General features: G+C 35.7%; 1 protein-coding gene across 4 annotated transcripts in view; it reads left to right on the top strand.

Moving 5' to 3' along the window:
• The window catches only part of ralylb (RALY RNA binding protein like b), a 490264-nt gene that overhangs the window by 204251 nt on the left and 259782 nt on the right, over window positions 1-26231 (top strand). Inside the window, exon 7 of one of the 4 annotated variants that reach the window (XR_015525250.1) lies at window positions 21404-22137. The exons of 1 other annotated variant lie outside the window; for it this stretch is intronic. The gene's annotated coding sequence lies outside the window, so the exon portion shown is untranslated. Of the gene's footprint in view, window positions 1-55; window positions 1101-21403; window positions 22138-26231 lie in introns of those variants that run through there. 2 more of the 4 variants (XM_087309882.1, XM_087309881.1) reach the window with 2 other exon arrangements.

The raw sequence follows: 26231 nt of genomic DNA, 5'->3' as shown, positions 1-26231 counted from the left end.
GACGTTATTAACGACATTACCCGCGATGTAATATCTCACGCGTGCGCGCGCACACATTACTTGTATATCGTCACAAAACAGAAAGACGAACAGCAAGAACAAAAAAGAGACGAGGCTCTCTTTAGACGTTACGTTGAGTCTGACATCATGGGAGCTCCGCGAGCTTAAAAGAGACGGTAAAAACACAACGGGAGAATCACAGAAAGGCTCTCAGTGTGGAATGATAACGACTAACTAACGGCGTCTCCTGTCAGCTCCTCTTCCCGCCGCTCAAGGCAGCAGCAGTCACGTGACAGCAGCGAGGGCTCACAGACCGAGAACGCGCTTCATTCGCCATACTGTGTTTTGTGCCATAACGCATTTTTATCGCAACATTTTACTCCCTCTCGGTGAGTACGTTTCCAGGCCTTTTTGTAACCCTTTTTGTCTTTTCACTTGCTCTTTTTTATTTTTTTTCTCTCTCCTTTTGCTGGGGTTTGAGCGTTGAGATTTGAAAAAGTGTTGTTTTGAGGCGTTTTTCCATCCGTACCTCAAGTTTTTAGTATGCAGTGATTCCTGTCGGGGCTATTCAGTACTTGTGGCCAAGTACGTGCTTGCAGTCGTGTGAAATCGTGCAACTGGTTTTTAAATGGCCTTGGCGGGTCCATTTTTACGTATGTACGATGATGTTTGTTTTGAACCCTTTTTCCTTTTTTGTTCTCTGCCGTAGACTTTTGCTGTAGACGTGCTTTGCTTGTATTTTGCGGTGTTGTTTCATGAGAGTTTTGTGATTTTGATGTCACCGAGCGAAGCATTTGCTTTTATTTTGGTCTTTTCTTTACCCGAAAGTCATTTTGAGACCTGGTGACGTTTTAATGGAAACTTTTCTTGCAGCTTACCTGTCACGTTTGTTTATTTTTGCTGGTTTTTCTTTTCCTTTTTTAAATGCCTTATACTTTTGCAGATGATTTTAAGGTGGAGTGATTTTTGGATGTGCTCATTTTTCACGTAGATCGTGCAAATTGAGGTGTCTATGAAGGGAATAATTTGTTTCTTTGGGGGAAATATCAATCAGTGCGTCTTTGCTTTCACCGAAGATGAACAGACTCTCTCCTTTGCAGGTATATAAGGACACGAAATCAAACCTTACAGCATATATATGTGTGTGTGTGAGTGTGTGTTTGCAATAAAAGCAAGGCGATTTTGAAATGTTAATCTGTGAATGATGTATTCTTTGGCTGTGAGGTTTATCATCAGATACACGTCTCGGATGTGCTTGTGTATAACCACGTTGCAAGTGAATGTGAAACTATGTGTAATCTCTGTGAATCATATCGTTTTGTAGACTGCAAGAAGCAGATCAAAATGAATTTCGTATTCATTGTACTATGTGATGATTTTATAGAAACATATGTGAAAGACTCATGATTCAAAACACAAGTCTCTTATTAGTAAAACTATATTTTAGATAGGATGCTTCAGATTGTAAGCATGCTTATGGATGCCAGTTATTTTCCACTGTTGAGGTTTGGATGTATATGGGACAATCAATTACAGGTAAATAGCAAGCAGTGTGTCATGAAAGCCTAAAGATGTAACACACACGCAAAGAAACAGGAAGCATGTTAAACTGTGTGTCTCAAAAGAGCATGCTGTTTCTTTCAGCACCATGGACAGCGACTGCCTTCACAAATAGCATTTCAGCACTCCGCAAACAAGCACAACTTTTTCATAACATCCATTATGTATACCGGGGAGCCTTTTAAAACAGGTCTAAAGCTTATTTCCACATCTGTCTGGTTAAAGGAGTAGTTCACTAAAAATGTGTAGTGATTTCTAGGGCTGCACAATATATCGTTTCAGCATCGCAATGTGGGCATCCGCAATAGTCACATCGTAAAGATACGCAATGTCCAATCTGAATTATAGTTGACCAGGAGCTACAGAATTGTATTTAATCACTGTATGTATATGTAATTTATATGATTTATGCTAAAAAACATTTCTTAGAATTTTTGTCTTGTTTCTAGTCCAAATATCTACATTTCAAAGTGAAAACAAGATTACTTTACTCACCCCATTGGCAGATAATTTCCTTAACTCTTAATTGTCACTTACTTTTTGATGATAGTGAAAACTATATACTATTTTTACTTGGTCTAAGATTATTTTGGATATTTAGACTAGAAACAAGACAAAACGAAGTAAGAAGTTTGCATTGTGATTATTAAATTTCTGTACCTGCAGGGGCGGACTTAACCAAGTGCGATAAGCAGCTGCTTAGGGCCCCGACTAATGCTAAGAAGCCTATATTATTTATTTAGCTTTTTAAAAAATGTTCTTTCATATATTGTAAAATCTGTCTATAATCGTGTATATACCAGAATAGTGGAGCTTTCCTTCTGTACATGCAAATATTAAAATCTAATCACAAATATGGCTAATTAATTGTACATGAAATTGCTTTTTATTTGTGAATTTATTTGATTTAATTTTACATTAAGAAGATAAAGGTTCCACTTCAAATATATTTTTAACATGCAGTTTATTTACAAAAAATATATAATAAAAATTAATCTACTGCGAAATTTTTTTATATATAGAGAAAGAGAGTGTTTTGAGTTTCTATATACCTGTGATTGCTTAGGGCCCCCAAATCACTAAGTCCGCCCTGTGTATCTGAATACTGTTAGAATCCCCAGAAAATCATCAAATAGACCTATTCAAATCATTTTCTAACACTTTATTCATGTCACAATAATTATTGTGGAAAAAAAAAATGTTGCAATATTGGATTTTTCCAATATCGTGCAGCCCTAATGATTTATTCACCCTCATATCGTTCCAAACCTGTATGAATGACTATCATCCCAGCAGGCACAGGACGTCAACATGAGTTTTGACTGAATTTGTACCTCAACGTGCATTTTGTTGGAAAATGAAAATTGGATTGACGTTCATCAGAACATCAATGTCCAACATCTGACAGATGTTAATTTTGGTTACTTTCCAATGCAACCTAAAAACAACCAAATATCAACGTCTAATCATGTTACAACTTGATGTTATGTAGACATTACCAATATGACATTAATCAGACGTTGGATTTTGGTTGCCATACCCGACAAATAAGTGTCAGTATTTGACATGAATATGATGTTTAAGATGTTGGCTGGATGTTGGATATTGGTCTCTTTCCAACACAATCTAAAATCATCCAAATACCAACGTCATTTCACCTCGTTATTAGACGTTAAAAAAACATTGTCCTTAGACACTGGTGACCTAAATCTAACCTAATATTAATGTCTTATGATGTGTGTCTGCTGGGATGTCTCTGGATGTACTGTTTTACGATTATAAAGGTCTGATAGCATGTAAACATTCCAAAATGTGTATATATACATATTTTGTGTTTATATATACATATATACTTGTGTGTATGTATACATTTTGAGGAGTATCATTTTTGTATTTATTTATTTAGACATGTTTTAGATATTAAAGATTGGTTGATTTTTTTCTGAGCACTAAAAGTTAATTAATTCAATAATAATAATAATAATAATAATAAGTTTACGGAATAATACTAATACTACTACTACTAATAATAATAATAATTATAATTATAATAAATCCTTATATTTATATAGCGATTTTCCATTTTGGGAGGGAATCTCCTCATCCATCACCACCATTAATTCAACTCAAAATACTGTGTTTCACACAAGAATACAAGCGACACAGTTTGGTGTGAACAACCCCAAACTATTTCAACCTAAATGTTTTTCTATGGAAAAAAATCTGTAAGTATTCTGTGCACATGCTTTCCCACAGTTCCCAAAAGCAGTGATCAGTGACACAGCAAGGTGTGTATGTGTGTGTGCCTGGCTGCTGCTGTTGTTTTGTTTTCCGTCTTGAGCTTCACCTCTTTCAGTTACACCCCTAAATATCCTGGATTTGTATCCTAACGTGGGCCGCTGTAGTGATTGTGAAGGTGTGCCACTGCATAGAGATGTACATGGCGTGTGTTGAAAGGTGCCTCTGCTGCGTTGATAAATGTCTCTTTCTCTGTCATCCCTCCAGCTGGGTGTTATGATAGCCGGCGTTACTTCCTGCGGTGTCGTCTCAGCCCTCCAGGCAATTTTCCCCTGTTATCTGGGCGTCGCACATGAGAGCTATAAATGAGGGTTGAGAAATATAATAGCTCATGTGTGGAGATGGCTTTGCGCTCATGAATAAAACATCCCGCTAGTAAAGGACTGTTTACGCTGGACATGTGCCCGCCATCTGAGTAGACCTGGACTATGTGTGTGTGTGTGGCTCAGTAACTTGCCTGTACTTAGTCTTTTTTGTTGTTGTTGGCTGATTTGCGATTCTTATCTCCTTCAGATATGGCATTGTTATTGATATCAGTGGTCTCCTTGCAGACACTGCAGTCAGCAGGTTGCTGAATACCCTGAAGAATTTGCAGGAATGTCTTGGTGTCAGATTCTCACACTGGCCAAGCAACAGGACATAAAGGATCAGAGTCAAAACCCCTTTGAACTGCGGTCTCTGATCTGTCACAGAGGGGAAAGAAGTACAGCCTGTTAGGGACATATTGGAAATGTGGGGATGGAAACCACAGAGGATTGATTCTCTTGTGTTGTGTTTTGTATACTGTAGGATTATTAAGAGATAATAGATATGTAATAGTATTGTAAATCATAGTCAGGGGCGGATTTAACCAATAAGCAAAGTAAGTAGGGCCCCAGGAAATTTTGGGTCCCCAATAAATATCTAGAAATATAAATGATGCCTATAACATTGTATTCTTCTACCATTTCCTATCATAATTGTTGTAGGGTGAGCGTCTAACAAACTAAATTGAAAGAATTTTAATTGTTACAAAAATAACATTTGTCTTACACCCGCACTCATGGAGCAGTCCAGCAGTCAAATCAAGTAAAAGTTTAATTTAAAAAAAAACATTTGTTATTTTGGATTTAATTATTAGACTATTTTAGTTGTAAATTCATTTTAAAAAAATTAAATCATTTAAAATCCCAGAGATGGGTTGCGGCTGGAAGGGCATCCGCTGCGTAAAAGCTTGCTGGATAAGTTGGCGGTTCATTGCGCTGTGGCGACCCCGAATTAATAAAGGGACTAAGCCGACAAGAAAATGAATGAATGAAATCATTTAAAATGTAGATAGTGCATCAACCTTCCTGTCATTTCCAGGTCAAATCTGACCGATTTACTTAAAACACTCATAAATATTGTGTTTTACATCTGATCGCCTCAAGGCCTTATGATATCCTCCACACTATGAATTTAAACATATAAAAGAGATGATTACATCTTTCGTTCAATTTTGAGTGTTTTAATCAACCTTGTTAAACTTGTGGTGTTCCGGGACAAAAGTCACCACAATAGGAAATGAATGGGTATCCAGACTATACTCATCCATTAGACACAAAACATCCCCATACACACCACCCCAACTCACTCACATTTCAGACTGAACAATGTCTTTTGCAGGTACACATTTCTTTTACCCGCTTATGTGCCGATCCTCTAGCCTGATCTCACAAGGAAACATAACTATTTTACGTTCATCTATAGTTAATTTTTTCTAAATGTTTTTAGTGCCTATTTGTATTTTCACTGCAGTTATTTTATGTCTAGTTCTATAAATTCATGTTAAACACTACTTTGAGACGTTGTTCACAGCTAAAGAATGTTGAATGTTGTTGGTTTTTTTTGTGCTAATATAAGAGGATTAAAACAGAGCGGTCAATTTTGACCGGGAACACTAAAGTAAGGGTAAGAATGTGAACACGACAGGAGGGTTAAGATAAAACATAGAAAAGAGGTGTTTTTATGATTAAAAAGGTGCATTTTTGGACTATTTGGCGTCATGGCTGAAATTGCGCAGCGCCCCCAAATCAATAAACCCACCCCTAATAATACATAGTACTGCACGTCTCACAATGTTGTCAATATTTAGTCACATTGTTGTGACTCTTTGTAACTTATTTTAAAATAAGTTAAAAATGGTAAATATTTTAAAGTGACTGTTCACCCAAAATTAAGAATTTACATACAGCTCGCACTATTTGCTCTCCCTCAAGTGGTTATAAGCTTTTATAAATTTCATTCTTCTGTGAATTATAAAAAAGAGACATTTTGATGAAAGCTAAAATCCTGTAACCACTGACTTCCATAGTAGTTATTTATCATATAGTATGGAGAGCTCAGCTGTGACGTTAATTTCCCTTTGGGACAAATAACGTCTAAATAAACAAACAAACAAACAAAACAAATAGTATGAAAGCTGTTGGTTACAGGTTTCAATATTTTTCAAAATATCTTCTTTCGTGTTTAACAGTAAAGTAAAACTTCATTAAATGATTACCGAATCATCATTTTTGGGTGAACTATCTCTTTAAAGAATGTTTGCTTTTGGACAATATCTGACCTCATGTACTTATTGTATAAATAAAAAACATTTTGACAAATAAAAAAAAGCTTTAATGTTTCACAGAAGAGAGAAGTTGAGTTGAATCCTTGAGTGGTGCACATCATAAAAATACTCACTCGCTCACTTTCCTTCGGCTCAGTGCCTGATTTAACTGGTGTCACCACAGCAGAATGAACCACCAATTCATAAAAATACTTTGGTTGCAAATTGGAAATTATATTTTTTTATTAACACTACTACTGCTACTACTACTCCTACTACTACTACTACTGCTACTACTACTACTACTACTAATATGCATTTTAATGTGTTACCTATCATATTCTAATGTGTTACCTATCATATTCTAATGGTTTCAAAGTTAAAATAGTTTCTACCTCAATTTGTTTTTCAGTATTTTTCTTAGGGAAGAGTTGTTACCATTATGGTCTTTGGGTAACTGATTAAATAGCTTAGTGCACATTTATTAGATTAGATTAAATGAAATGATTAAGTTAACAATTAGAGCATGATAATTCAAAGTCGCAAATTAAAACTAGCCATGTACTAGGGGAATCACAACATTAAAAACTTTGATTTGAAGTAAAGTAAATGGAAATTAAAAAAAAGCAAAGATGCATGAAAAGCATTAATGTAAAAATACGTACTATATTAAAGCTCATAGTGTCTTCTTTCCAAACGACACATATTTTTTGTTTGTGACTCAATGGGGTCAAGAACTGTTAATATATTAATTTAAATAGGTGTAAATCCCTATAAGTGGGTACTGGCGTGCAGGTAAACTGAATTAATGCAAATTGATGCATTCAGCAAAAGCCTGTGCAATTAATTACACAATCTCTGAGCTCAGATCTGTCTTTAAAGAATAAAGTAATTAGAGCTTTAATTTCTAGCATCCAACTGTTGCACACTATTTGTTTGACAAAAAAACACTTCATAATAAATTCAAACTTATTTTAATGTACTTGTTGTTGCTTTACAATCATTTGTTAAATTTTTATTCAATTTTTGAGTGATAAAAATGACTCCTCCCTTAGGGCTTTTATGTGAAATGTTTATATTTAAGTAATTTTCATTTGATTAAACTGTTTTGTATTTTGAAATGTTATGCACTGATTATCTTTGCACACAAAAATAAAGTTAATGTATTAAAAAGGTAGATTTTTTTTTAGCATTGAACTGGCTAGATGGACCATAGTAAAGATCAAAGTGTCTTCTTTCCAAATGATACCTCCTATTTTTGTTTGTAACTCACTGGGGTCAAGAACTGTTGCTATTTTCATTTGGATAGATGTAAATCCCCTTAAGTGGGTGCTGGCTTACAGGTCAACTGAAATGATGCAAACTGATGGATTCAGCAAAGGCATGTGCAATTAATTAACAATCTCTGAGCTCTGATCCGTCTTTAAATGTGAAAATAATTAGAGCTTTAATTTCTTGCATCCAATTGTTGCACACTATTTGTATTTGCTTGACAAAAACTACCTTCAAACCGCAGCTCTGCACAGTTTTGCTCCAACTCTTTCAAAGAGTCATGAACACCTTCATTAGTTGGATCAACCGTGTTTGTTCAGGGTTGGAACAATACTGTGCAGAACTGCAGCCCTCCAGGAATTGAGTTTGAGACCTATGTTTTACAGTCAATTGAGAAATGTACATGCAATTTTTGACTGAAAAAAAGCTCCCCCTTTATAAACTTTTTTAATATTTGAAATATTATGCACTGATTATCTTTAAACAAAAAAATTAGTTAATGTATTAAAAAGGTAGATTAAAATTTGATGTTGGCTTTAAGAAGTCGAGCAAAGAGTACGGTTTTGTTAGTGCCTTTTTTTTTTCTTTTTTTTGGTCAGCGATGCCTCATTTAACACAGACATTCAGATTTCTAAATGACATTCTAATGACTACACGACTTCATTGCTTTCCTAGACTCATATTCCAATCAACAAACTTTCACTGATGAAGGTCATAAATGCTTTGAGTTCACCATTAGATTTTCCCTACCATGGTCATATCTTAATAACAAGCCGAATTAGATAATAAAAGCTCATCTCTGAAGGACTGTAACCTCTCATGTTCCCCTGAGCAGATAAACAGCTCACCCTTGGCTTTGAGCACTGGGCTTTTATAAGCACCAAGGAATCTGTTTCTCGTTTCAAGAGCTGTAAATTTGATAAACGGGAGGATTTTTTCATTAAATAATCATATTCTGAACAATCACAGCAGTTTCTGAAGAACAAGGGCAATCTAGCAGAGCTTTTAAGTGGCAATTATATTAAAACATCCGAGTTATAATACAGTCCTTAAGCGCAGCCTCTTCAGTGACATGTGCTCCAACAACTTTTCCAATTAAATTGTTTTGTTAACCTCTGTGACATTTCCGAGTTTCCGTCATTGGAACGAGCTCGCTGACGTTATCAAATCAAATTATCGATGCCAGTCAGATCTATGTGCTTTGGTTCTAATCCAGAGGGAGCAGTTCAAGTCTAAACGAAATCAAAATTGATCCTATGTGATTGATCAATACACATTTGTCAGTTTATGTCCAGAATAGAATTGCAGAATGGAGATAATGTATGAAAACAGAGAAAAAAAGACAAATATAGTCATATAGCTGAGTATTTTTAACAAAATAATGCATGAATGCTAGGGCAAATTATATTATCGCACTGAATGGCTATTAGCTGTAAACAGTTTCAATCAATGCAATGGAGAAAACAAGTGCAAAGTTATGCAATCAAGCTTTTTTTGACCACAACCTGATTTATTCAACACACATTGTGAAAACGTACCCCCGTATACATTTCTGGAGAGCGTGAATTATGTAGCCAGTGCTAGGTATGGCTGTATTTCGTCTATAAAACAAATGCTACAGGGCGCTGATGGTTTCTGACCGCAATGACGGGGTTCAAGTCTGGCAAGAACTGTTCCAGAAAGCAGGTAAAACAAAAACAAAAGGCAAAAAATTAAATAAACAAGTAAACAACAGGGTATGAATTTTGGGTAAGATTTGACAACATTGTAAAAAATCTGGCGGCCATGAGGGCTTTCCTTTTTCTGGATTGCTTTTGAAAACACTGTGCCTTGGGTTTAGGGAGGGGGTGATCGGATCAATCTGTGCTTTTAAAAAACACTACCGGTTGGGTTTGGGGAATGGGGTGGTTGGGATGTCGGTCGGTCAGTCAGTCGACAGCAGCCTCTGGTGGATTTACGTAAGAACAGCAGGCACGAATGGCACTTGAAAAATATGAGATCTGAAAAAGCGAACACAGCGACTTCTAGTAAATTTGCAAAACAAAGACTGCAAAAAAACTTACCTCCTGGGATGTATTTGGCGCTCTCCAGCAATGTAAACAGGGTTACGTATCCATAACGACCCTCGGTTGGATTTATTTATTTATTTTTAATGCAACATAACAAAAAAAAAGTGGTTTTACATTATTACAACATTTCAGTTGCTTACATAAATAAATAAATAAATAAATAAATAAATAAATAAATAAATAAATAAATAAATAAATAAATAAATAAATGTTGTTTTTGTTTGGTTTGGTTTTCTCAGAAATTTTAAGCAGCACAAGTGTTTACAGCATTGGTTAAACTACAAAATAGGATTGTGTTCCACTGATAGCTAAAGTACCAATTCTAATTATTGAGCTTTGCATGAGTAAATTACATTTTAGGACAATTATAATGATTTTCCACAATTTTACCCTATATTATCATCAAATAAACATTTTTCGAAAACAGTGTTACCAACTCACATCTGAACAGGAGTATATATGTATCATGTTTTGAAAGTAAAATGCAAGTGGTAAAAAAAATAGTAAAAAATAAGTGAAGTGTATTTATGTACTAATTTTGAAATGATCACATACTTATGATTGACCACAGCTGGCCCTGCATGAGCAATGACATGATACACCAATCAGACGAATCCAAACACACATAAATAGACAGATCTCATTACCTTAACCATCTTTGTCTTGAAGAGTCCCTTCTTGACTCCCTCCCCTTGTTCCTTGTCTAAAAGGGGAGCTCTCGAGATCTACCTGAGCTCACACACCCGTCGCATGACCTAACAGTAGGAAGTAGGGCTGCGCTGATAAACATTATTATCAATCGCGATAATCGCGATAATATTTATGTCAATAACAATGATAAGCTCTGGACTTTTTTGACTATGTTGATATAAGAGCCAATCATACAGCATAAATGTGCAACAAGAGGAATCTAAAAGTGAGATGTACTGAATTTTCAACCACCGAAAATGTATTAGCCGAAAAGTTATGGAATTTAATTGAGCCTCTCATTTTTGTGGCTTCAGTCATTGTCAGGATACTCTTTTAAATCTGGAAGTATTAACAAGTTATATCGAAATATATATTGTCAATCGTTCAATCCGGCTCAAGGCTCCTCCGAGGGCTCTCTCCATGAACAGCATGCCAAAAACGCTTTTTACTTATCAATCATCAGCTAAGTGTGAACTCTTGAAACATGGAAAAAGTTGCCAAGCTAAATATTATACTTATTTACTTACAGTGTTCAATTATTTGTAAGTGCTCTCAACAAGTTTAAAGGGATAGTTCCCCCCTAAAATAAAAGTTTGCTGTTTATTTACTGTACTCACCCTGAGACGATACAGAATGCAGGTGTTTTATTTCTTCACATGAATGTTAAAGAAGATGTTTAGCTCAAATCGTGGTCTTTAGTGATTCAAACAATGCACGTCTATGGATATACAAGCAAAGCAAAAGTAATACCTGTGGCTCCAGGCTACGAAGGTAGTCTTACGAAGGAAAATGATCTGTGAAGAAAGAAACTGGACATTATTTACCACATTATTAGTTTTAATGCACAGCCTCTGCAAATGATTCTGAATTCATAACAGTCTCAGGCAAAAGTTTCCTGTTGCATTAAATGGCTTACGTGTAGGCCAAACTCATACAGTACGTGAACTGACACTTCTTTTTTCATAAGACCTCACTGGATCCTCCTCAGGAGCCATGGGTGTTCATTTTATTTAGCCTGTATACTTTTTTAATCATTAAAGTCCACCTATTTTCATGCATGTTTCAGGATATTGCTTAAAAATGCATAATGAAATGCCAAAATGTGGATGTTTAGTTTAGCCTATATCCTTTTTTTAACTCAAAATGCCATTAGCTATGTTTCCATCCACCTATTTTTATGCACATTGTGGAATATTGCTTAATAAAATGCCAAGATATGGATGTTTTGTTTAGCCTGTATACTTTTTCAAAGTGCCATTAGCTGTGTTTCCATTCATCTATTGTTTGTACGTTTCTGAATATTACTTAGTAATACGTAATACATAGTGAAACGCCAATATCTTTTTTTATGCGATAAGAAAAAATGTAATAAATTCCTGCATCCACATCAGAAAAAAAGTCTTGTGATTTTGTTTAATAAATCACATGATAGCAAAAATGGGAATGATGGATGGCATTACTGGACAAACTCCTTGACCAACCTCATTGTAAAACATCTGAAATGTTGTTTTGGTCTTTCTAAGATTCCTCAGCCAAAGTCTGTCATCACAGTGGTTCAGTATTATTACCCCCAGAACTCTTAAGCATCTGCACTCCCAAAAAGTATTTCATACCTCCAAAAGCCACATTGCATTAACTTGTCTTCTCAGGAGCAAGTCATTTTTAATAGTATAAAACTACTGTGGCTTCTCCCATTTCAAGAAATTATTATTTTTTCTCTTTAAATCATTGGATGGAAAGGATGCTTTATTCTCAAATGTTTTATGTGATATTCCAGTTCTGTGCACAAGTCTAATTCACACCTTTGGATGGAAAAGCATAGCTATTGACTTGCATTTTATGAATCATGTTACGACATGCTCATTTGAGTCACAACATAACAGAGAGATCAACTGACAAAATAATCTGAATGCAAATCATTTATTATTTTTGAACTAGAAGAGCAACAGTCAGTCAAAACAAACCATTGTCTAGAGATAATGAAGATAAAGAACTTAACTTTAACTACATTATATAAATAATGCAAAACAAAACCAAGGTTACAGAGTCAAAGAGATGGTCGTTAAAGAGGACGTCGCCACACCGTCCCAAGGAATCTAGGACAACAACTCTCATTTATATGCATTGAACTAATTGGTGAGCAAAGCAGACATACAATCAGGATCTGCCACATCATCCAGTCTGGAATCTTGAAGTCATTACAATCAACAAATGTCCAAAAAATGTCTTGAAGTCCTCAAGCACAACATAAGCAGCTTCCGATCTCATTGGGTCACAGAAAACAATTATTTTATTGTGTGTTTAGGGTGACAGCAGGCCCATCAAATACCTGTAGATAGAATAAACAGCATATATCTTAAATTAGAGACTTCATCGTAGACTTTCATTAATTCCCAAAACCAGGACCCCCTACCCACCACACCACATGAAAAACCTTAAAAACATTATACAATTTTGAATGCGCCTCATACAGGTGAGTGGGCTTGATAAACCACTTGTAGAAACACTCTTCTTTCTTTATGCACCAAACACTTTTTGCTTAAACTCCATCTTACAAGGACTAAATAAATAAGCAATGTTTACCTGTGAATGTACCACAAATCTTGTTGCATAACTTGTTTTCTTCAAACTTAAAATAAATTTAATGCACAATATCTTACACAATCTTGTTCTGTCCTATGGAAATGGTGCTTTATTCACAAATGTTTTATGTGATATTCCAGTTTTGCTCATACAAGCGCAGCATCAGCAGCCTCTAATCTCATCAGGTCACAGAAAACAGCTATTTTACAGTCTGTTTTGGCTGACAGCAGGTCCATCAAAGACCTATGAATAGAATAAAACAGCATATATCTTAAATTGGAGACTTCATCTCCTTAAGCTTTCATCATCTCCCAAAAAACATAGCTATTGACTTGCATTTGATGAATCACCAAAAGTCAAAAAGTCTTCTTGAAGTCTACAAGCACAGCACCAGCAGCTTTCAATCTCATCGGGTCCCAAAAAACAGTTATTTTGCTGTGTGTTTAGGCTGACAGCAGGTTAATGAGCTGGACTGAGAGATGAGGCTCTGAAGGGCATCAGTATAATAAGCATGAGGTTTGATCTGTGGTTTGATCCTGCCACTTACCCACTGCTGAAGACTCCTTTCCAGCAGCCAATGAGCTCTCAGTCAGTCCAGTGCGCAATAGCAGTGCTTTCCTAGAGCTCCTTTAGGAGCCGTTTGGGAGCCGTTAGAGGAAATAATCCATCTGCCTTCCACATCTAGAAGTGAATGTGCGTCCAAGTTTGCACTTTAAAATTGGACTTTGCACTAATTGCTTGGTTTCAGTCCCATTAATTTCACCATGACATTCGGAAGACTAATTAATATCTGCGGGATGGCACAGATAGTCTGGCTGGATACTGTTTAAGTTTTTGCTCTGTAGCCCTTACTTGCTTTCTTACTTTGATAAGTTGGGCCAGCTGGGATTGCTTCTCACTTAAGCTCCAACTGGGAAACAGTTTGTAATACCAAACGTACACATATGGTTTGGGGAGATGTCAGTAATTAAGGTAAAAAAAATTAACTAAACTTTAAAAGTGCGCTAACTAAGTCTTTATACTGTCTTCATACTGACACATACTGGCAGGGATGCAGCATTGCAGTAAAGAAATGCTTGGCTTGATTCTCCTCAGAGTACACTTGGCTTGACAAACCACTTGTAGAAACACTCTTCTCTCTATATCCACCGGACACTTTACCTAAACTTCATCTTACAAGGACTAAGTAAAAAAATGTTTACCTGTGAATATAACACAAATCACAACCCAGGCTCATTCTGAAAACGTACCCCTATATGCATTTCTGGAGAGCACCAAATAAGTCTCAGGAGCTACAATTTTTGCAGTTTTAGTTTTCGCGAATCCGCCAGATGCCGATGTGTGTGTGCATTTTGATATCTTAAATTTCTCTCACAAGTTGATTAACGGACTAACCAATTAACTGACCCACCCTCCTCCTTCCATAAACCCGAACAATACAGTTTTCAAAAGCATCGATTGACCCACCCACGACTTTCCGAATTAAAAGTGTTTTCCAAAGCAATTCAGAAAAGAAAAGCCCCACATTCTCACCCTGTTAGTTACTTCTTTTATTTTTTAGATTCAGTTTTTATTTTTACTCACCTTCTGAAACCGTTCTTCATCAGACTTGAACAGACCGTTGTCTTGGTCAACTCCTCTCTGCATCTCAAGTCCACCGACGGACATGGCGAGCTACTGGGCGAACTGGTAACAGCAGAAAGGCCATCCATATGGAGGTTAGCGACCAGCTGTTAAGCGCAAAAGGAATATACCGCCCCATAGCATTCGTTTTAAAGATGAAATGCAGCCATACATTCCTCTGGCTACATAATTCGCGATCTCCAGAAATGTATATAGGGATACATTTTCAGAATGAGCCTATGTTAACAAATCATGTTGCACTAATTGTTGTTACCTTAAAATACATCTTTTGCTCAATATACACAATATTGTTCTAGTCGGGCCGGATTGGCTAATCGGGAGAACCGGGAGAATTCCCGGTGGGCCAGTCCATTTGCCACGAGGGCCGGTGTCCCTAGCTGCTTGCACTCTCAGCAGTTGCACTTTTTTTTCATTTATTTATTTATTTGACCATAGCCTAACTCTTTTTATTCATTGTTTTGCCGCAGCTCCGCTCTTTTTTTTTTTTTTTCTTGCAGCCCCGTAAACAAAATGCAGCCTGCAGATTATTAATGATGTAACTATCATCATTCGACTCTAAACAGCGGCACCTTCATGAATGTAAGAATTCGAATAATTAATATTGATTAATAATACACCGGCTCAATGAAAATCAGATGATTCACTACAATAATAAATCTGACATAACTTGATCAGAAATCTAAAAAGGAGAGAAAAAGATTAAGCCATCAATCAAAGTCTTGCAGGTCATAGTGTAATATTTGTTTTTCATTCCAGCCACATTAGATTAACAGCGCCACTGTGGTCCAGTGGTCAGCACGATAAATTATGACACAGCCGACCTGTGTTCGAACCTTATCTGATAAGTTATTTTTATTATTTTTTCTTTTATTTTTTATTGTTAAAACGTATAATAATGTTAGGGTTGTTGAAAATTTGAAGTTCTAAAGCAGCTGTTTTCTTGATAAAAGACGTGAAACTGAATTAGAAATGACCTTATTTTAATAGTCAGTCGTGAACTGAGATAGGCCGGTCTAAGGCTTGAAACTCCAGGGCTGAAAAGGAGTCCCACTCCGGCCCTGGTTCTAGTAATAGTATAGCTGAATTAAATATTTATATGTAAAGTTCGATTACTGTCCATGTATGGTAGTTATGTATAGGTTTAAGAGCTCTTACTGTATGTCCAGTAAACTGTATTGTTTACTTTTGAAGCACTGTAGTCCTGTGAGATGAGATATTTCATTCCACTGAATGTTTACACATGTAGCGGAATGACAATAAAGTTCAACTTGACTTGAACTTGACATATTTTCAACATTTTCACTTTAATAAACCACTTTCATTCGATAGATTTTAATGTGAACAAAAAATGTACTTAATGCATCTTAAAAGCAATGACCGTATTTGAAGAGCAGCTTTCTTTCAGCAAGTTCTAATCCATTGTGTACAAGTGCAGCCTTGAAGAAGGCACGTTTATATGTTGCATGCTGTAAGCTTTACCGTTTATTCCTTACTGGGAAATATTTATACCCCGTTGTCTGGCAGATTAAATCATGATTCACTTCATGGAATCAATTTCACAGGCTATTTCAGCGGCTCCGCGTTCTGCATCCAACTGATGTCATTTTACCCCCACTATTTGTCTCGCATGGGATGCACCGGCTTTCCCAATATATTTATCCCTCTCTGTTTATCATATCATCCTGCATAAAATCTTCATTAATGCAGACTATGACTGAAACCACAGCATCCACAGCATGCCGAGGCTTGCATAGTGTTTCTTCCTTGACTCGTACACCTTCTGTTTTGCATGTAAACAATCACAGTCATTTTCCATAGGTGTGTGTTATTTATTAAGTGCAGAGCAGCACCTTTCAGAACTCTATTAAGTGCAGATCTCTCGGCTTGTCAACATCCAGAAGAGCTGCGTTCCATCAGCTACAAGAGCTGTCGACTTGAAGACAGCTCCTAAACTATTAGAGTTATACTCTGGCAAAGCTGCTCTTGCATACTGTCATGCACTCATGCTGATAAACAGTTGTGCTGTCACACTCTTGTAGTGTTGCACTGCTAGACTTTTGGGCCTTTGTTTGAGCGCTTGATCTAATCTAGGGGTTGACTTGAATTCATGGCAGTGTAGAAAGGTTTGAAAAATATATAAATGACCCCTTGATGCGTTTAAAGTCTTACTACTATTTTTTATTTTATTCTTGTGTACTATTTTTCCAATCCCTATGAGAATTATAGTGATTTATAGCTTGTAAAAAAGCACATGAAAGTTAACATTAAATTACACACTTTTCCCGTTCCCTCCTCCAAAGCATCCAAATTCAGTTAAATGGGTAATTATATTGTTACATGGGCTTAGACAAATAAAATTATATACTGTATTCCACATACAAAAATAATCAATCAATCAATCAATCAATCAATCAATCAATCAATCAATCAGTAGAGTAAGAGGTATTTACTGTGCCAATGTATGGTTTTGTTCCAGAAACTGTATAAACAGATTTCAAATTTCATGGTACTCTTTTAATTTGCCTTTTTTACTGTAGGTAATTGTTTCCAGTGCAATCTAATTTGCCAAATCTTTCAGCCAGTGGTCAATGGATGGACTTTCTATTTTCTTGTAATAAAGCACTATCAAACGTCAATAACAAGACATGTCAGTCATTTTAGTCTGATAACCTGGTAATGACAAACTTACTGGAATCAACCCAACGCACATATTTCAGGGATAACTGGAATTGGTTTATGAAATAATTGAGGAAATTAATGTTATTTTGTTTTTCCAGAAAGTCTTCACCACCTCACATTCCAATATACAATGTTCCTTTATGTTTTTGCCATTTAAAACATATATCTGGGATGTTTGGGTTAAACTTTTTTAGGTGTGATATATCCAAGTATGCCTTATCCAGTTGTATTGGATCATTTTAAATCTAGTATTGATTGAAAAATTCTGGGCAGATTTGGGACTTCTAGTGAACACTGAGCATCATTCCATACTGTTAAGGTGTTTTTAACAAATAGGTTTTAGTGTCTTTTTAAATGTTTGTATACAAATCAGACTACAAATACAACTCCATATTCATCCCTTTTGCTTTATAGCTTGAACTTTTAAATTTATTTTTATTTTTAATTTAATTTATTAAGCTTTATTTTATGTTTCTTCATTGATTTCATTTAATATATATATATATATATATATATATATATATATATATATATATATATATATATATATATATATATATATATATATATATATATATATATATAAATAACCTTGAATTTGACTGCACTGAACCCAAGGAAATTTACTGAAGTTTCACATTAAACATGAAGCAACATATTATTATAATAATAATTATAATAATATTATACATGTCTTTTTCTGTCTTTTTAGGAAATAGTTTTTGATTGTGGCTTTAGTGAGGTTTATTTTTGGTCCCCCCTTTTTTTTGGATTTACAATAATGTAGAAGAACATATATTCCAGAATGAACTAGGGCTGCACGATTCTGGCTAAAATGAGAATCACTTTTTTTTTTTTTTGCTTATAATGAAGATCACGATTTTCTTACAATTCTGTAGATTTAAAATAAAGGTTAATGAGTAGGCTATTATTGTTATTTCTCAAATATATGGTAAACCAACACTAATAATATTTTTATTAACTTATTTGTGTAGGTCTACTGTTGGCAAAAATGCTATGGACATGGACATGTCCTATTTGGTAATTCACAGAAAAGTGATGTCATCGGAATACTAATAACTATTCATAATTCTAAAGTTGAATTATTGTTTGAGACACTTATCGTTTGTCATTGACAACATCATTTGACAATTTTTTTCACTGATAAAATACAACATTTGCCATTATATTATATTCAAAATTATATAGGCTAGAGTAGTTTAACTGACCTAGTGAACATTTATTCATGCACAACACTGTGTTCTCTATGAAAAAAAAAAAACATATTAAAAGCTTGTCGTAATCATAACCCTTAAATGTGATATGAACATTTAAATGATGTGCGTGCCGATTTCACTTTCACTGATGAGTGTGCTCAGGTCATGGCTACCATCACTTTGAGAAAAAAAAAAGGTGAATTCTACCTTATATATACAGTATGTGACACTAGCACCATTTTGAGGTGTCCATGTTGCTGAGCAATGTATATAAAACAATAAATGTGAAAATAAAATTGGCTGAATCGTAGAAAAGCTGAAGTAAGATCGTGTGTAGGGTAAAATTAAGATCGCAATCCTTTTCAGATTAATCGTGCAGCCCAGTTCAAATTAAACAATACATTTTACTTGATTGAGATATCATTTGCAGCAGTATAGAATTACCAATTTTAACTCCACTTGGACTGGTGTAATGTAACTTTCCTAAATAATTATTATCATTATTATTTTTAAAGTTATTAACTCCAAACACATATAAATGCAGTACAGCAAACCACAGAGTAGTGAAAAATATAGTAGTGCCTCAGCTTTGAGTTATTTACTTGCTTGTTTTTGTGTGAGGCATCTATCCTTACTCATCGCTGAGTCTGAGTGTGTTTGTGAGAGTTTTTTAAAGAACCTGAGAGAAAAGCCTTTCTATAAAGCTGGGAGTTGTTGTTATGACTGAAAGAGAATGCAGGAGTGCATCACATACTCTGTATCTGCCTTTGTTCCCTTTCGCTTTTTCTGGACACTCGTGTCTCTGTATTTCACACCCCAATTATGCGGTGTGTGTTGTAACTGTAAAAGCAGTAATCAGCCTCCCTCATTTATTACCAGAGCGGAGTCTGGCTCCTCCCACATTCTCCTCTGGCTCTTCAGAGGCAGGTTAGCAAATGATGAGAATCAATCATTTCCCTGAGCCGTTGCAGCGAGCAGAGACAATCCTGCCCACTGGAAAACAATGAACCTTATAACAACTGCTCACCTGTAGCTAAGAATTTCTTCATTTCAAGATTATAATACATCATTCATTGATATGTTCACATATTGTGATTTAGTCGTTTGTAAATGTTGAACATCTGTAAAGTTATTATGGCATCACAAAAGGAAGGTCAGTTTTCCTGAAATTGTCAATCAGATTCATTTCTAGCACAAACCTATTTATGCTTGTAAGAATCAGCATAATGGCAACCTATGGTCTTCATTGGGTGCCAGAAAATTCTTTGTATTATAAGCTGAAGCCTTTGGTTAGGTTTGTGTTGTCAACCTGTCAAAAAGACAGTTATCTGTTATGAAAGAATTATTTTAATTGTGAAGATATGATAAACTGATGTCATCATTACTGTCTATATTTTTGTTTTAAAGTGCTAAGGAAGCCTTTGGATCATCTGAAATCAAAGGTGTTTGGTTTCCAACCAAGTGTGTAGCCGAAAGATATACATCTTGCCCTGATGGCTGGCTAGAGTATAGGTTATAAGCTCCTCCGTTCTATATGTAAAAGGATGGGACATACACTGTAAAAAAATGCTGGGTTCCACACAATTGATTTGTGTTGGTTAACATGAAGAAATTATTATTATTATTATTATTTTTACAAATTTAAGTGGACTGAACATAAAACAACTAGGTTCTCCCCACAAAAAAAAAAAACAAGAATTGTGTTGTTTTGACTCATATTTAATAAGTCGTTTGACCAAACAGCTAACGTCTTCCCAATTGTGTCTACAGGATATTGCACCACTAATGATCCTAGTACACAGACTCTGGCTCTAAATGACATCATCACCTCAAAATAACAGCACTATTAAAAATTTACTTCTAAAACTAGGGATGTCCTGAATCCTGATCAGATTTTTTGCACTCGAGTCCGATTTTGAGTATCTAACAATACCGAAACTCGATCTGATACTTTCATAATACATAAAAAATAATAAAGAAGAGCGAAGAAACAGATCTAGAATGTTCCTTATGTTTTATTTAATTCACCTTATTTTAACTTTCAACAACTCTGTTTGTGTGTTGTGTTAAATGTAGCCTGTTTCTTTCTACCTCTTGCAATTCCAAGTTTACATATCTCACAGTTTGCTTTGGCAATGTTGTTGTCAACAACTTTATAATACCTCCAGACCATAGACATTCTCGTGCTTTCTGCTTCAAGCTGCTTCCGTGTTCTACTTTGACATTTAACCAATAGCATCTCTGCAACAAAGTGATGTCATGCCTCACACGTTTCTGTTTCCATGTGAAGTCAAGAAAGAGGTTTAAATCTGGATCACTGCATAATTATAGATGTGTTAAAAAATTCAAGTCCTGATCGGGAGGTAACGTCCGATTCCAATTCTGGGCCAGATTTCTCATCATGTGGTCAGATCTAGACATCCCTAATTAAAACAGCACTATTAAAGATTTACTATTTCTACAAAATTGACTTCATGTTGTCCCAACTTTGTTTTTTTCAAAAGTAAGTAGATTAAACAATAAATTGTTGACCCCAAAAAACTCAAGAATTGTGTTCATTCAACTCATATTAAATACGTAGTTAGAACAAGCCTCAAAAATATGTTAAAGCAATTTTTAGTGTAATTGTTTTTACTCATGTAAGTGGATTGAACATATAACAATCAAGTTGTCCCAAAAAAAAATAAAAAAAAATTGTGTGATTCAGCTCCTTTTAAATAAGTAGTTTGAACTTTTTTGAGTGAGTAACCATAAACAAGATATTTTGGTTTTATTTTGTACCTGTAGAAAGAACGATATGTCTGTTTTTCTGTATGCAATAGACCAATCACAACAGACTACTAGACCATCTAACCGAGCTGAGCAGAGTCATCTGATCAATAAGAGCAGAGTAGGCTCTTAAAAAGGGATTTTGAGAGACTGGATCCTTAAACCAATCATTTCCGACACTGTAAGTAAAGAGCTGATGTTGCAATGTACTTTATGAGAAAATTGCGAAAAGATTTTACTCCTTTGAAGAAGCTAAATCCTTTGTGGGAGACCTACAAAACAAAGTAATAATCCTTTAAAACGGACACTGTTATGGATTCATTCAGGCTTTTTTAGGCCTTGATAAATGATGCCTGTTAACATCTGAAGTCCTTATCGAATTGCCTCATCACGCTCATGGCCAAGCAAAATGAAAGCCAGCGTTGGTCCAAACTGGTGAGCAGGTGGTTGTGGGGTACAGATGCTGGTGGAGTGGGTAAACTACATCCAAAATGTCCATGAGTGATGAATATACAACAAATACTCCATCTGGTTCACATCAGCAGCAGCTGGGCCAGGCAGAGATCAGCTGGACTTCACCTGGACCAACTGGAAGCGTATACTCGGACACAACATATCAAATACTAACAGGGTAAATCTCTTAAAAACACGCTGGTCATGTTTCACTGTGAAATATGAAGAGTTATATTTTTACGTTGAAGCTTACTGTATGTTAAGCTTCATTCAAATTCGTCAACATGATATATTTTCCTGCATATTCCTATTAAAAATACATACACTTGGTACCAAAATAGGGATTTTGTAGTGATGCAATAGAGCCATTTTTGATCCTTTAAAGGTGATGTATGTAGGGATGCAACGATTAACCAGTTTCACTATTAACCAAGCTTTTATTCGTCATAATAAAATAATCGCAAAGGCTTCTCAACACCATGTTTCTACACAGAACAAAATTGCTGCATCTAAAAGTTATACCTGCTCATATATTGAGTATATGCTTGCTTATTTCCATAAGCACCTGCTTATTTCCACAAACACAGAAAATCAGCGCATAACGAGACTGAGCATTTAAAATGACACAAGCCGAAACCAAAAAATGTAAAGAGTAATCGAAGTGAGACTTTTCTTCCTTCCTTTCTTTTGTCCGTTCATTTTTCGTTCGTTCACTTTACAGCTTTCAGCAGTGAATTGAATGATTCATAGATTTATTTTTTATAATGTAACAGTAGGACCTTTTTAGCAGATAACTCACGTTCGAGCACATATTAAGCAGCATCATAATGAGAAATGCAATGCATTGCTAGAATTATTATCATCATCGTCATTATTACTGATTTATTATTATTTGACATGGCGAGGCAGTGGCGGAGTAGGTAGTGCTGTCGCCTCACAGCAAGAAGGTCGCTGGGTCGCTGGTTCGAACCTCTGCTCAGTCGGCGTTTCTGTGTGGAGTTTGCATGTTCTCCCTTCCTCCGGGTGCTCCAGTTTCCCCCACAGTCCAAAGACATGCGGTACAGGTGAATTGGGTAGGCTAAATTGTCCGTAGTGTATGAGTGTGTGTGTGGATGTTTCCTAGAGATGGGTTGTGGCTGGAAGGGCATCCGCTGCGTAAAAACTTGGCGGATAAGTTAGCGCTTCATTCCACTGTGGCGACCCCGGATTAATAAAGGGACTAAGCCGACAAGAAAATGAATGAATGAATGAATATTATTTGACATTTTTTAATTATTGCACAAATATCAGTAAGTCTTTACTGAGTTAGTTGTTTCGGGATTTTGTTGGTCCTGATTTATGTTGTTTTCAATTACAATAAATCCATTAATATACAATTTGCAGTGGTGCTCATTTATTTTTTATAAAATTATTCATAATCTTAATAAAAGACAGATTATAAGCTAGAAGTTAATAGACTGAATTATTAGTTAAACTAAAATGTGTAAAACTTTGTTACCAAAACCTTTAGTCATACTTTACAATGAGGTAATGTTAGATATTGTATTTACTAACATGAACTAAGTATGAACTAGGGATGGGCAATGTCAACTAATTTGGCATCGTACAATGTATAATGTGAAACATCGCGATGGACGATGACATCGTCGTCATAGGCAGAGGTGAATTAATTTCTCATGAATAATTTATTAATTCATAACTAATTAACTATTTGTAGCCTACCGTTTTAACTACCTTTGTTTAACCCATAGGCAAATCATGAATAAATAAAGATATGTTGCACACAAATTACCACCTGTCAATCGCTTTTTCCGCAGGAGGTTGGTTGGTAAAAAAGGTGCACAGCCAATAGTATCTTATGTTTTTCACTAAAATTACTAAGTGTAAAAGTGAAAGGCTGAAGCAGTGTACTGATGCTGTGACACGTTACCTGATAGATTCAAAAGACAGAAGAGTCGTTAGACAGAGACAAGATGAATTAAATATAACGTTTAACAACTATAGTGAGATGCGATCCAGCTGTACATCCTTGATAAACTGTCTGACGTGCACTGCTCTCTGGAGCTCAGGCGAGCGCATGACAGTGTGTGTGGCTGTGGCTGTGTCTGTGTGTGTGTGTGCGGTCATGTGATGTGCGTTTTCAGCGGACGGAGGGCGGTTCAGAAATGCTAGGTAAAACACAGTGTGCATGTGGATCATTTTCGTTCTAAAATGGTATTTTAAAACTAAGGCGTAGCCTTAATGGCAGAATGAATGTAGCGGAAACCATGAAATGAATAAATTACTTTTTTTTTTGCTTTTATTCTCCCTATTATGTACCCATTTCCAAAACGGATATTGGTTTGGATTGTTTTTGTTTGTTTTGTGTGTTTATTCATTTGTGCTATTATTGCATAGATGTTAGCACATACAATTGAGGTCAAAAAATGATTGGCCCTTCTGTGATTTTTTCGTTTCTTTTTTTAGAAAAATCAGAAAACAGAGCAAGGAATTTTTTACAGTTTTTTCTATAGCAGGCATCACCAAACTTGTTCCTGGAAGTCCAGTGTCCTGCAGACTTTGGCTGTTTCTCAATTCCAAGAACGCAGAGAACGGACTTGTGTTCTTGTGGAGAGCGGTCTTGCCAGGTGTCCTCAGAAGAACGAACTCAGGGAGAGGGCAGAGAATGCGTCCTTTAAGAATTGAGATGCTGCGTTCTTCCTGATGGTCACATGACCTTCACGTGGTTTAAATGGTAAATTACTTAAACATTACAGCATTCATACAACGATTTATTGTTTTTCCCCTTTTCAAAATATATACTCTGCATAAAAACATTATAAATATACTCTGCACAATATAAATAAAACAGATTTTAATATGAATTTCAGCAAACAAACAACCCTTAATGTGTTTATTCCTTTATTAAGATATTCATGTTAATGTTTACTTTCACCGTTTCATTTAGGGAAACTCCGGAGGTAAATAAGTGATATCTCTGAAGTTTAATAATAAATCTAAATAAAATGCTGCGCTTCCCACCTCCAGTCGCAATTACTTCTAAGACTTTCAGAGCGAGTTCGGTGCTCAAGTCTGCATTAGTGCGTCCTCGATAGCAAGATCACATCCGGGAAGTTTCACGCGTCCTCCGTACTTGCGGTCTTGAGTATTGGAACTGAACTTAGGCAGCTGATGATGACGTTGCACGAGAACACGAGGAAGCAAGACCGCTAAAGAACGCATATTAAGAAACATCCTTTAGCTTCAACCCTAATCAAACCCACCTGAACAAGCTAATCAAGGTCTTACTAGGTATATTTGAAACACTAAGGCAAGTGTTGATGCAAATTGGAGCCAAACCCTGCAGGGCACCAGACCTCCAGGAACAAGATTGGTGACCCCTGTTCTATATTATTTTTTTCTCTGGAGAAAGTCTGATTTGTTTTATTTCAGCTAGAATGAAAGCAGTTTTTAATTAAAAAAAAAAAATTTTAAGGTCAATATTATTAGCACCCTTAGCTACATTTTGTCGATAGTCTTCAGAACAAACCATCATTATACAATGACTTACCTAATTATCCTAACCTGCCTAATTAACCTAGTAAAGTATTCAAATTGCACTTTAAGCTGAATACTAGTGTGTTGAAAAAAATATAGCCAAATATTATGTACTGTCATCATGACAATCCGCTTGTTAAGTGTGATGTCACGCGAAGCGGCTTCCGGGTCCAAGCGCTCTATTTAACTGAATGGGGAGACTCATGAAATGGTAATAATAAACGTTTACAAAGCGATTTAAGGCTTTTGAAAATCACGATCGCAGTATATATGTCCATGCCTAATATCCGATGGCCAGAAAGTGATTATTTTATTCATAAATTGTTACATTTTTGGCATTTGTTATGCAGCAAGCCCAGAGATTGTTGTGTACACTATGATTCTATATAAAATTAACTTTAATGTGTGATAGGAATAAAACGTGATCTTAAACGAATGATTTCTCCACTCAAATGAATGGCGGCTTGGACCCGGAAACAGTATTACATACATCACAAACATGTCACCACTTAACAAGCAGATGATAAAAGAATCTGTTATTAGAAATGAGTTATTAAAACTATCATATTTAGAAGTGAGTTGAACATTTTTTTTTTTCGTTAACTAGAAAAAAATATGGTTAAAAATATATAGAGGGGCACTAATAATTCTGATTCAACTGTATGTTAGCTGTGCACTAGTATCGTCCCCTGCATCATCCGTTCACCTCTCGATAAAGCGGATTGTTGGCCTGTGCTGTTAGCAGATCAGTGTTACTCCATTTTAGGAGTCATATCATCTTATTGTCAAGCTCGGTATCATTAGACTGGATTTCAGGAGAAGGGAACTCTCTCCTTAGGTCACTCTGGTTTCTCTAGGGTTGCATCAACTCCACTTAGACTCTATAAGAGA

This window comes from Danio rerio, chromosome 24 (assembly GCF_052040795.2).
Source record: "Danio rerio strain M-AB ecotype USA chromosome 24, GRCz13ab, whole genome shotgun sequence".
Classification (NCBI taxonomy): domain Eukaryota; kingdom Metazoa; phylum Chordata; class Actinopteri; order Cypriniformes; family Danionidae; genus Danio; species Danio rerio.
This window is presented reverse-complemented; position numbering and strand designations above follow the sequence as displayed.